Below are 14473 nucleotides of genomic sequence, written 5' to 3' on the forward strand. Positions count from 1 at the left end.
TCATGTATGGACAATAGTTTACGACTCCTTCCCTCTTTGTATGTGTAAATATTTATTTGTATATATGTAAACTGTTCTTTTTTATACAATGCTTCTCTTTTCTTTTCTTTTCTTTTCTTTTCTTTTTTCCCTAACTAGTCCAGATGCAAAGTGATTGATTGGGAATGGTAGGAATTGGTATTGTCCAACTGGGGCTTGACACTGTAACCTAATATGCCTCTTTTTCGCTTTGTCAAAACTCCAGTAAGGATTCTTCTAACCTTTACGGTCCGGGGCACTGAATACAACTTTTTAAAAATTTTTGCGCTTCACATTTTTGCTGTCTGGTATAACTGTCATTTTTATTTCCAGTATTATCTTATAGGTTAAGCCTGATATAGCCTGCTGGAAAAATAATAATTTTTTTGGTGATTTCAATGCAATATTAAAGTGGGTGCCAATTCTCAATTGAGATGGAGTAAAGTGAGTTTAGATTCTTTGTAGTGAGATCTTTACACCACAAAAACAATAATAAAAAATCATTAAGATTTGAATAAGAAATTGACTCATTAAGTTGATTTCATGAAAGAGATGTTGAAAAAAATGGCTGCAGAATTATATACATTACACATGTTTATAAAATGGGTGTAACTCTTCTATAATGATGATGGATTAAAGCCATCAAATGGGAGTTCTGCAAAATTAAGTCTTGCCATCAATTGAGAGTTTTGCAAAATTAAATCTCTTGCATTTGTTGCAAGAGCTTTTTCCTCTCTCCTTCCATGTATATAAAAGGAGACCCTCTCCTTCATTCATCAACACAAGAAATTTTTGCTATTTTTGTGTTCAGAATTTTTCCTCTAAGTTTTATATTCTTCCTAGTGAGAGAGTGCTGCCTTAGTTTTGTTCGCCGAGGCTATGCAGTTGGTGCTTTTGTTGTAGCTGGTTCAACTGTCATATCCTGAGAGACAGACGTCGAACAACCTCCAGCACCCAACCGGTGAGGTAGCAAATGTGTTATAAGGAAACTATCTAGTGCATGCTTTGATTTGCCTTTTGTTGCTATTTTATTTTTATGTATTTTTCTTTTTCTATTTGTAATTTCTAGCATGATGTTGTAGTCTATAATTGCAAATATAAGATATGAATTTATTTGTTCTATGTGATCCCACAATTTATACAACATAGCCTTCATGTTTAATTTATGTATTACATTTCCGTTAATCCTAGCCAGATCATTTAAGCACACAATGTCAAAATAATGTCCTACAAATTTTAAAAATCGTTTCCTTTATGAGGGATATTGTGTGTGGTCTGAAGAGTGTTCCACTCCATGATCATTTAAAGCACACAATGTCCAAATAATGGTTGACATGCTATTTTACAAATTCACGACCCTTATTATGTATTGTGTGTAGCTTGGTGAGCATTTCACTATGTGATCATTAATGCATACAATGCTAGAATAATGACTGACATAACATATTCAAAAATCAAGACCCTTCTACGGTCTTGTGTGTAGTCTCATGAGTGTTTTGCTCTGTGATTATTAAGCACACAATGCCCAAATTATGGTTGAAAGGAAGTCTTTCCCCACTTCTTTGTTTTCAGACAGATTAATTTGAAGTTTGTTCAAGCTCATGCTTTTCAAGCCATTGATCACACTCATTTTCTTCAATCTTCTTTGTTTGAGGATTTGAAGAAATTCATTAATGCTGTGTTTGGTTTGAGGATTCAGGGAGGGATTTGAAAAAGAAAAGAGAAAAGATGTGTGAAACTATGTGAAAATAGACATGTTTTATTCACATTTCACCAATCTTTTTCATTTTCCTTTCCAAATCCCTTCCCAAATCCCCCAACCAAACAAAACATAAGTGGTTCGGTACAAGCAGCAACTATTTCAACTGTTTGATTGCAATCATTTTTAGAGATTGAATCAGAGTGCAATTGGTGTAAACCACATAAGTTTGTATCTACATTTTGAAAATTAATAAAATTGAATTTTGTGCGTCTTTTATTTATTTTTTATTGCAAGACACGAAATGTGCTTATAAATTTCTGGCATGCGTAGTGGGACGTCTTTGCCACTCATCTTTCTCCAAAATCAAGTTCATAGATTCTCATCTCATTGAGTACAATGGCTTCCAAAAATACTTAAATCGCTCAAGCCCACCAAAAGTTATAAGGAGTCTGTGGCCAGTTTTACTGGGCCTCAGTTTCACTCCTTAGCATTGCGTAGAGACTTGAATCCAGTTTTAATTGGAATAAGTCTCCAAACACTAGGCCAAGAATGGACTTGGAATGGTGCAAAAAACCCTTTTTACTATATTCGTATTAGTCATTAATTATTTCTAAATTTTATATTCGCACCACTTTTAGGTTTTTTTCTTTTTTGAAAATATTATGTCGCCACCTAAATCTCTGAAAAAAATTCCACCCCCTGCATCTATAAAACATGAATCAAAGTATACAATTTAAAATTTTAAACAATTATAACAAAAGAAAATAGTTTCCATTATAAGTCTTAGTATATAGAGAGAAGGAGAGAGGTTAGTAAATTATTTTATCACATTCACACACACACCAACAAAAAAAAAAAATTGTTTGAAATTTTAAGGCACATTTATTCATAGATATCTCTTCACCTATTTATATTCCACTTAATCTAAATTATTTTCTTATATTCTAATAAGTTGTACAAGTGACATAGTTATCAAATTACGCCTAATAATAATAGGATGAAATGTGCATTAATGTTTACATTGACAGTGTGCCAATGTGGTCAATGTGAACATTCACACAACCAAATTTATTTAATGTGAATGTTTATATCATGAGAATGTTAATGTTCACACTATTAAATTTATTTATTTATTTTTATTTTATAAAGTTACATATTCAAATGAGATCTTATTTGATAAATCCAATTAACTAGATTTTAAATATATAAATTTCATAAAATATATATATATATATATATATACAACAAAAATTATGAATTTTTAAAGTTTAATACACAAAAAGTACAAAATAGTGCACACCAAGTTGCGGGTTCAAAAAATATTTGTAAGGATAAAATTGTCCTTAAATTTTCTTAAATATGATAATTAAGATTTGATGAATCAAATCTCCAAATAATAGGATTTATTGGAATATAAGAATATGTTATGGACTAATTGAGATACAAAGATTTGAAAAAGAATTTTCTAATAAATTCCCCAATTAATTTTATCATAGATGATAAATAACTAACTTTAATAGATAAATTATGTACAGTTGTCATATTTGGCAACTCAAAGTCTATAAATATATATATATATATATATAGGATTTACACTATATCTAAGTTATGACATTTGTGGTATTGATTATTATAAATGTCATATTTGTATCATTTTCAGTAATAACCTAAAAAAAAAGAAGTCATAATCGAATATCACATAAGGTATAACAAAAAACTAAGTCATAACTAATACCACAATAAATAGTAAGTCATAATAAAAGATCATAAAACATAAAGAAGGTCACCCAAAAGGCGTCTGTATTATAAAATTTCACTACTTGTGTATATATATATATATATATATATTATGTTATTTTTTACGCAAAAAAAATCCAGAATAATACGTCTATGGATCAAAATCATTTCAATTTTAAACCTACATCCTCCAGCTCATTTTTAGAATGACTGACCCGATAAATTTCATGGTTTAACATTTTTCTTTTCTTCTATTTTCTGCTATGGAATGTATGCTTTTGACTTTAAGGTTCTCTACTTGACAAGGTTAAGTTGATGTTAACAGTTAAGTTGTCATGAAGATGTTAACTTGTAACTAACATGATATGTTATTCGAAAATCATTTTTATTTATTTATTTATTTATAAATACAAATATAATCCTATAATTAATGGGGTAAATTATATTTTGTCCCCTTTATATTTGGTCACTTTCTCACTTTGGCCTCTAAAATTGATTTTTCTCACTTTGACCCTTTATACTTCAAGTTTTTCTCAATTTACTTTTAAAACTAATTTATGTTCAAAATTAGACAAAAAATGTCATAATAACTGTCACATAATATGAAAATAGATTATTGTATTGTGATTTAAGTTTATGTCAGAGATGTAAATTATATATAATAAAATATTTTTATGTTACGTGACTGTATGTGTGTCATTTACGTCTAATTTTTAACAGAAATTAATTTTAAGAATAAATTTAAAAAAGTTAAAACATGAAGGGCCAAAATGAAGAAAAATAAATTTTAATGACCAAAGGGCAAAGTGTAATTTACCCTAATTAATATCAAGTCATGACTCAATGGATATCATTTCTTGCTTTCTTCACACATCATGACCGTTGCTGCCATCACCACGAGCTCATGAATTTTATTCAACTTTTTGCATTTAATTTTTTTTTTTTTCCCCTTAAGATGGTTCTTTTGTTTATTTTATATGTTTTACATCACTAAGAAGAAGGGAAATACTATGGTACACATTTTTGGAGGGATGTGTATAATATACATCTTGTTATATATTTTTGTGGTGTGTTATGTATTTTTGTGGTAAGAAAGTTATGATTTCTTGTGATGAAAGTTATGAACGTTTGTAGCGTGTGTTTTGTTACTTTGTGATAAAAGTTATGAATGGTAAATCCATAGTGTGCACCTCTAAAGTAAAAATTATGAACTATGTGGTTTTGTTAACAACATTGTGATTATATTATGAATGATATGGTGCAAATATTATGATTATTGCAAATCATTTTAGTGAGAAAAATTATGACTAACTATGATATTTGTTATGAAATGTTGTGATTATGTTATATATATAGAATACATATGATATACATATTTTTAAGGATGCATACCATAAGAGTTGCTCTTTTCATATTAGCATCTCTAGCAAACATAGCTAAATTAGCTATCCAAAATTTCACTTTACTACTTTATCTAGCCACTTTTTAAAACATACATTCCAACAAACTCTCTACTTTAACTATATTCTTTTAAAGTATTACTAGTGGTAACCCGTGCTATGCACGTAATCTTATAAATTAAAAAAAAAATTATTACAATTATTTTAAAATAATTTAATATTTTATCTTGTGGTATACATAAAATTTATAACTTAATTTTTATATTTATAACTTTTTAAATTATTAGTTTAAAAAAATAATAAATATATATAAGTCTAATTAGTGCAATTTTGATAATTTGTATTACAAAAAGTTAAATATGATTAAATGAGTTATAACATACATTTTCTTGTTATGAAAATATACAACTTTAAAAGTTATAATTAAGACAAATATATAATTTTATTATTAAATGTGAAGTGAAATCATCTAACTCTTCTATATACTATTTAAGATGGATTATTTAATCATATAAAAAAATAGAAATTATATTTAGAGATTATCTCTATATATTATGTTATTATACAACTATAGCTGTAACAAATTAACTATAATATATATGGAAAGTTATATTAAGCATTTATTTTCAATTAATTAAATTATAATTAACAAACTAACAAATAGTTGTAATTGTACAATGAGATAGAAAGAGGATAAAAATAAATAACACAATGATATTTAAAATTTTTAAATTTACCTAATGTTATAGTAAAATCTTGAATTCTCAATAAATTTTCATATTTTCTATAAAATAAAATGACAATAAAAAATAAAAAATTTTGATACCCATTTTTTTTTTACTTCAATTTTATGGTCTTCATTGAAAAAAACAAAATCCGATTAAAATTCTTAACACAAAACGAACATAAATATTTCGATTGCAACCATAATCATCAATAATTCTTCTCTACCATGCAAACCTGTAAACAAACACATAAACTTCACTAAAACCAAAACCAAACTTACAGTAGAGAAACAGAATCACATGGAAAAAAAAAATTTAAAAACAAATAAATTTATAGAATGAGAGAATATTATCTCCAACAACTTAGACCTCACCTAACCCAATCCGTTAGCTCATCCGCCAGTGCCCGCGAAGTCTAGGAGTTGGGATGACTAATCAGATTATTTTTTAAATAAGACCTAAAAATTAATTAATTTATCTCATTAAGTAATTTATCTCATTAAGTGATTTAAAATTTTGATAGATATATATAAGAAAAATAGATAATTATATTACTAAATCATAATTCAAATTTAGATATTGTCATATTTTTTTGAGATCTATATCTAAATTCTTATCCTTTTATTTTTTATTTTTGGGTAGTTTCTATTTGGTTTTTTTTTTTTTCAATTTATTTAAGATAGAGTTGTGGGTTTTTATTTTCTTTTCCAATTTAATTTATATATGGTTTCTATTTGTTTTTAAGTATTATTATTTAGGTAAATTATGATGTGAGTTAGATGTGTGATAGACGTGTGGGTTTTATTGATTTAAAGTATAATGGTGAGAGATATTTTCAAATTAGATTTGTTTAAATAAACTTTAAAGATTTTTAAAATTTAAAATTGGATATTGAATGTAAAAGAAAGATTTTAACTGAATAAATAAAAATTAAATTTATTAAATTTATCTGTTTATATATCTGATTTTTAGTTTTTTTTTTGGTTATGTTATAATATAATATATAAGATATAGATAGATATTCACAACTTTCATGAAAAATATTATCTGATTTTTTGGGAAAGAGAGAAAGCAGACAAGTTTTAATATTTTTTTTGGAAATTGGTGAGAGAGATTAGGATGGAGGGATTATGAAATATTTTTGATATTTTTCCATTTGAAATTCATAAATTAAAGGATAATTATTTTTTCTAAAATAGTTAAATAAATAAATCAATCTAGTTTTTTTTTTAATCTATTTTAGAAATTGAAAAATCAATAATTTTAGAAAATTAATTAATTAGTCCTATTAAGTGATTTAAAATTTTGATAGATATACATAAAAAAATAGATAATTATATTATTAAATCATAATTCAAATTAGATATTGTTATATTTTTTTTGAGATCCATAACTAAATTTTTATCTTCTTTATTTTTTTGTGGTTTCTATTTTTTTCTTAAAATTTTTTTTAGATGGAGTTGTGGGTTTTTATTTTTATTTTTTTTTTAAATTTAATTTATATGTGGTTACTATTTGTTTTTAATTATTATTATTTAGGTAAGTTATAATGCGAGTTAAATATGTGATAGATATATGAGTTTTATTGATTTAAAGTATGATAGTGGGAGATATTTTCAAATCAAATTTGTTTAGATAGACTTTATAGATTTTTTAAATTTAAAATTAGATATTGAGAGGCAAAAGAAATATTTTAATTGAATAAATAAAAATCTAATTTATTAATTTTATTTGTTTGTATAACTGATTTTTAATTTTTTTTTGTTATGTTATAATATAATATATAAGATATAGACAGATACCCAAAACTTTCATGAAAAATATTATCTGATTTTTTGGAGGAGAGAAAAGAAATGCAAGTTTTAATATATATATATATATATATATATTTGAAAATTGGTGAGAGAGATTATGATGGAGAGATTATAAAATATTTCTAAAATAATTAATTAAATAAATAAATCAGTCAATAGGTTTTTTTAATCTATTTTATAAATTGAAAGTTCAATAATTTTAAAATGAGAGTTTGGAGCTCTTAGGAGGTTTCTCATTAGAAATCTCTTTTTTCTTATATAATATATAGATATAGATTTTTTTAATATACAAATTATTTTTTTTATAGATTTTTTATAAAAATAATTTAACAATCTCATCATTAATCATAGTGTATGGGAGAAGTTGAAAATGGTGCTGCAATAATTACGAAAGAAGTCAAAAAGGTTTGTGGGTTGGGAGAAATCAATAAATGCTGAGGTTTTTTATTTTTTTAAATCAAAAAATTAGAAAATTAGTATTGAGATATTAGAACTCCCACAAAGCTTGTGGGTTAAAAACCCCCTTTTCCTTATATAATACTAGCCTATCATCCGTGCTATGCACGGGATAACTATAGATATTTATATTTGTTTTAGATTTTTTTTAATACATAAATTATGTTTTTAAAGATTTTTTATAAAAATAATTTAACAATCTTATCACTAACCATAGTGTATAAGAGAAGTTGAAAAGAGTACTGCAGTAACTATACACGGATTGTATCTATAATTATTTGTATGTGGGGATTTTAAATGCTGATCAGGGGATTTTGACCAAATCAATAAATGCAAGCATGTGGAAAGACATATGGATTAGAAAAAGTTAATAAATGTTAATCAGGGGATTTTGACTAAATCAATAAATGCTGAGTTTTTTTTTTTAAATAAAAAATTTAGAAAATTCAGATTGAGATATTGAAACTCCCATAGGCTTTAGGGGTTAAAAACCCCCCTTTTGCTTGAGTCCGGATCCTCTAGAGTGATCCTCTGGAGTGATCCTCTAGAGTGTTTCTTTATGGTGCGACACGTGTCCCATTACAGAATCAATGGCTGAGATGATTCATTTCCAAAACGACGTCGTTTTGGTGAACCAGACCAAAAAAAAAAAAAAATCAGCAAAGTTTGCAGATCAAGAGGGAGGAGGAGAAAGAGAGAGCTGAGGAAAAATTTTCTCTGGAAATTTTTTGTAGAGTTTGATCCACAATACTTGTCCATGAGTTTCTCGAATGTGTGTTCTCTGGATCTGGAGGCTACATACTAGGATGAGGTGGTTTTGGATCGGAGAGTGGTGGACATTGAAGGAACATTGGAGGTGGGTTTGAATTTGAATTTCTGGAAGATGTGGGTTGCCATTGATGCACAGTGAGGTTTGGGCTCTGTGAATGGAAGAGACGGCTTGTTGTGCACACTGCTCACTGATGCATTACAAATTTTTGCCGAAGTCCATTCACCCAACAAAGCAAAAAAACGAAGAACAATGAAGAAAAAGAAATTGAAAAACTTATTCACCCAAAAAAAATAAAATAAAAAACAAATTGAAAAATGAAGTAGGATTGAACTTTGAAATCCATGTACAATTAATGCAAATCAACACTCATCTACAACTCTCTCCTACTGCAAATCAACACTCTGTTTCACCAGTAAAACTTCCTTCTTCTTCCTCAGCTCTCTCCTCCTCCCGTCTGCAAAAAAAAAAAAAAAAAAAAAAAAAAAATTGACTCACCAAAACGACGTCGTTTTGGAAAGGGATCATCTCAGCCATTGATTTCATTAATTGGACACGTGTTGCACCACAAAGGATCACTCTAGAAGATCACTTCAGAGGATCACTCTAGAGGATCCGGACGCCTTTTGCTTAATATATAGTATAGATAGTATAGATTAGCATATCACCTATGCTATGCACGGATTATGTTTACAATTATCTATATACGTGAATTGTGATTTTTAATTTTTTTTTATTTTTTAAAATGTCTTCTTTTTTTCCTTTTATATATTATATTAAAGTTTAATATTTTGATAATAATCATATATGTTGGACTTTTCAAGAAATTTTTTTTATATTTGTTCTTAATGCATTAAAGTGTTATTATGAGGGATAATAATCATATGTGTTGGGACATTTCAAGGAATTCATGTGTTAGATTTCAAAGAATTTTTTTTATGCTTGTTCTTAATGCATTAAAGTGTTATTATGAGGGTAAGACTTGGAAGCTGGGAGAAGTTAATAAATGCTAAGATTTTTTTTTTTAAATAAAAAAATAAAAAAATTTAGATTGGGAGATTGGAGCTCCCACAAGGTTTGGGGTTAAAAACTCTCATTTGCTTAATATATAGTATAGATAGACTATCACCCGTGCTATGCACGGGATAATTATAGATATTTATATTTGTTTTAGATTTTTTTTAATATATAAATTATGTTTTTAAAGATTTTTTATAAAAATAATTTAACAATCTTATCACTAACCATAGTGTACGGGAGAAATTGAAAAGGGTACTGCAGTAACTATATATGGATTGTATCTATAATTATTTGTATGACGGGATTTTAAATGCTGATAAGGGGATTTTGACCAAATCAATAAATGTAGGCATGTGGAAAGACATGTGGATTGAAAAAATTTAATAAATGCTGATTAGGGGATTTTGACTAAATCAATAAATGCTGAGTTTTTTTTTTAAATAAAAAATAAAAAATTTAGAAAATTCAGATTGAGATATTAAAGCTCCCACAGGCCTTGGGGGTTAAAAACCTCATTTTTACTTAATACATAATATAGATACTAGCCTATCACTCGTGCTATGCACGGGATAATTATAGATATTTATATTTGTTTTAGATTTTTTTTAATATATAAATTATGTTTTTTAAGATTTTTTATGAAAATAATTTAACAATCTTATCACTAACCATAGTGTATGAGAGAAGTTGAAAAGGATACTGCAGTAACTATATACGGATTGTATCTATAATTATTTGTATGAGGGGATTTTAAATGCTGATCAGGGGATTTTGACCAAATCAATAAACGTAGGCATTATATTTGTTTTAGGTTTTTTATGAAAATAATTTAACAATTTTATCACTAACCATAGTGTATGGAAGAAGTTGAAAAGGGTATTGCTGTAACTATATACGGATTGTATCTATAATTATTTGTATGAGGAGATTTTAAATATTGATCAGGGGATTTTGACCAATCAATAAATGCAGGCATGTAGAAAGACATGTGAATTGAAAAAAGTTAATAAGTGCTGAGTATGGAATTTTGACCAAATCAATAAATGCTGAGTTTTTTTTAAATAAATAATATAAAATATAAAAAATTCAGATTGAGATATTGAAACTTCCACAGGTCTTAGGGGTTAAAATCCCCTTTTACTTAATATATAGTATAGATTATTCTTTAACTACCTTCTTTTAAACATGTTTTGGACATCCTCCCGGTCACCCATTATCCGCCAGGACATCCCCCGATCAGCAAATTATCATAATTCTAATCTCTTAGTTTTATTTAGAATTATTTGATGCCTTAAAAGTACAGAAAGCAAGTAAACAAGCAGTCAACCAAAGCAAAGCAGCAGATCAGACAACTGAACCATGGCTGGACAACAAAACAAGAAAAGAGCTTTGGGCGGTCGACCACTTGGTGGAAATTTTGCTTACTTTAGCGCCAAAATGAGAAATGAAGGAAGGAAAATTTTTTAAAAAATTGCAAGCCCCATGAATATTGCCTCGCTTGTCCTGGGTGTTACTATAGCTCTAAACCATTTTAGCGAGACTTGAGCGAGTTTGCTGAAGGAGTGTTTGCTGTTTCCAAGCTAGCTTCTATGGCTGAAAAGTGAAAAAAGACGAGGCTGCTGGAGATGCTCAAGGGAAGCAATGTTGTTTTAGCTACATTGTTTTTGCATTGTTTTAATTACTATTAAGCAAGAAAATTTATGGATTGTTTGGAATGACCTAAATAAATGTACTTTTTATTTTTTTACGAAAAAATGTGCAGAAAAGTAGAGCTGTGATGTGATGAAAAAAAAATAAAAAGATGGATTATTTTTGGATTGCCAAACTTGGCCTTAATAAACTATAAATTAGTCCAATCTAGACCAAACCCTGTGGTTTGGTATGGTTTTCTCAATGTACCGTGCAATCCTAGTTTTTAAAATAGGCAAACTTTATTTCATGGTTTGGTTCATGATTTTATAGTTATGGTTCTAGTTTGGAATAGAGATCTGTTTAAATATGTACATATATATAATTTGTTATTTATGATAGGCATTCAAGTATTTTATTAAACTCTCATATATATATATTCATTCACAAGTTGTTAACCCTCTGCTCTTGTAAGTGTATTATTGTATAATGGCAGAACTAGTTCTAAACAATTATTAAATTAGTTTGTTTGTAAAATGATGATAGATTGCTTGATGTTTGGACATGTTGTAATAATGTTGTCAATGACGACAAGGTCTATAAAACCTGTGGTTCCAAACTGAACTGAATTGTGTTTTCATGGTTCGGTTCCAAGATTTGCATAGTTTGATTTGGTTCTAAATTTCATGAAAACGTAAGTAATAGTTTAATCTTTATTTATTTTAAAATCGAACTAAACCGAACCAAACTCACTCCTAGTTTTAATTGCTGAGAAACTCAAATCAAAACCCATATAGGGCTAAACTTCTTCTACAGAGCCAAGATTGAAGAATTTATAAAAATTAAGGTAAATTACGTTGGTAGTCTCTATAGTTTGCCTCGTGTCATTTTAATCCATGTATTTTTCATTTGCTCGATTTTGACCATGAATTATAGATTTTGTTTCATTTGATCTAATAGATAACACGGTTCTAGGTCGAGGTTGGAAAGCAATCAAACGGGGAAAATGAGAGGGAGGTGTTGGACTGGGGTTGAGGAATAAGGAGCACTACAGGAAATTAGGGATTTAACGGCGCTTAAGTAAACGTCACTTTTTCTAACAATTAACGGCGTTTTTTAAACGTCACATTTGTTATAAATTAAAACGGTACCGTTTTGTGAGTGGAAGGCGTTTGAAAAGCGCCTTCAAATCCGGCTCTCTTCACACCCACTTCTGTCTCTCCAAACCTTTATTTTGAAAACCCTATTTTGAGCACCGCCGTCTAGACGATTGAATCCCGTCTCACTCACTCTCTTGCTCTCTCTTTCTTGCAGAGAATCGAATCTGTTTCTCCAAATCTCTCTCTCAGAGGATCGATTGTTCTTCAGTCTCTTACTCAGTGATTCTTCTTCAATTCTTCTTCAGTTCGGTGATTCATCTCAGGATTGCGATTTCAAAGTTTAATTTTGAGCACAGCTCCGTGATTTATCTCCATGGATTTGGAACTCTTCGTCTTCTTTGATCAGAGGTTAGTTTTCTGTTTGTGATTTATCTCTGTTTTGGATCAATGTTTTGCTTAGTGAATACTTTTGTTTAGGGCTCTATATAGGTCTTAAGCCCTTAGGGCTCTCGATTCTTCTTCACTCTTTTACTCAGTGATTCTTCTTCGATTCTTCTACAGGTCAGTGATTCATCTCGGGATTGTGATTTCGAGTTCGATTTTGAGCACAGCTTCATGATTTATCTCCTTCGTCTTCTTCGATCAGAGGTTAGTTTTTCTGTTTGTGATTTATCTCTGTTTTGAATCAGTGTTTTGAAAAATGCTGAATCGGTGTTTTGAAAATTTGGTCTCAGTTCATACTCCTTGAACACGCTGATGGTGAAACCTGCTACCATCTCTTATTAGTGGTATGTGTTATCTTCCCACATCTTTGAACGGCAACAATTCTCAACTTAACCTGGCTCTTCCCTTCTGGCTTCCCGAGTTTACTTTTATCCTTTTGATGCTTGCAATCATATCATCTTCTAAAAAAACTGGTAAGCACAGGCATGTGAATGAAAGTGTTTGAGGCACTTGGTCTCTTGAAAGCCCCAAAGAAAACTTCATATATTTTGTAGACAAATTTAAATAGTCCTGCTTTTCTTCCTGATGTGTGAAAGTGAAATATTGATTGAGATGGTCCATGCTGTATATTGTTCATCAAACCCTCTGAAAAAAATAAAAATGAAACTAGATAGAAATGAGCATCTTGATTGAGATGGTCCATGCTGTATATTTTCTCATATTTGATTCACCTAAGCTGATGTAAACATTGTTGTGTGGTTGGTCTGCTACTCTGTATCTAATGCTAATCTGCTAATCTGCTGTGTATCTGCTACTGTTTTTGGCCTCTGCTAGCACTAGGTTGCATGCCTCTATTTGATTTGTTTGTATTTGTATTAGGTTGCATGCCTCTATTTTGATTTGTATATGCTGTATTGCTGCCTCTGTTGGTTGCTGTATTGTCCATGCGCTGTAAAAAGTGCATGTAATGCTATACGTACAAAGAAAACTTGCAAAATGATCTGGCATGTCTGTAACTGCCTTCTTTTTAAAACACAGGTTGATGTGGGTGTCACATCAGGTTGTAAATAGAGTTTTTGTACAAATTTTAAGTAAGTGTAGCATTTTAATATAATGGAAGAACATTTTCCTTTCTATTTGTGTATGGTTCTTTTTGTAAACCCATTAAGTGGTTTTAACTGAGATTTTAGTGATATATTCATAACCGCATTTGGTAATGTACATTAGCTACCACTTAAAATTTCAAGCAGAGTGTAGCTGACTATGTTGAATAGTTGATAAGTTTAATCCATTGTGATTTTAAATTTTAACATAGAATGACAAACATCTTTAATTCTAAAAATTTTAGTTGCTCACAGTTTGCAATACTACTAATTTGCCCTATAATTTAGTTTGTGAAAGGGCTCCTAAATTTTCTACTTTCATTTGAAGAAAACTGTGAAGAGTTATCTTACACAACATAATCTCTCTCTTTCTCTCTATGTCATTTTTCATGCACAGATGGTGGGACTTAATGATACTTTTTGTTGTGAAACTCTGCAGGAGGCAATCAAATGCATGCATCATTCAAAGAGAACTATGTTGACAACAGATGATGTTGATAGCGCACTCAACTTAAGAAATGTTGAGGTAATTCCATTTCAAAAATATTCAATGCTA

This window comes from Camellia sinensis, unplaced genomic scaffold, assembly GCF_055761805.1.
Source record: "Camellia sinensis isolate YWXY unplaced genomic scaffold, ASM5576180v1 Unanchor12, whole genome shotgun sequence".
NCBI classification, from domain to species: Eukaryota; Viridiplantae; Streptophyta; class Magnoliopsida; order Ericales; family Theaceae; genus Camellia; species Camellia sinensis.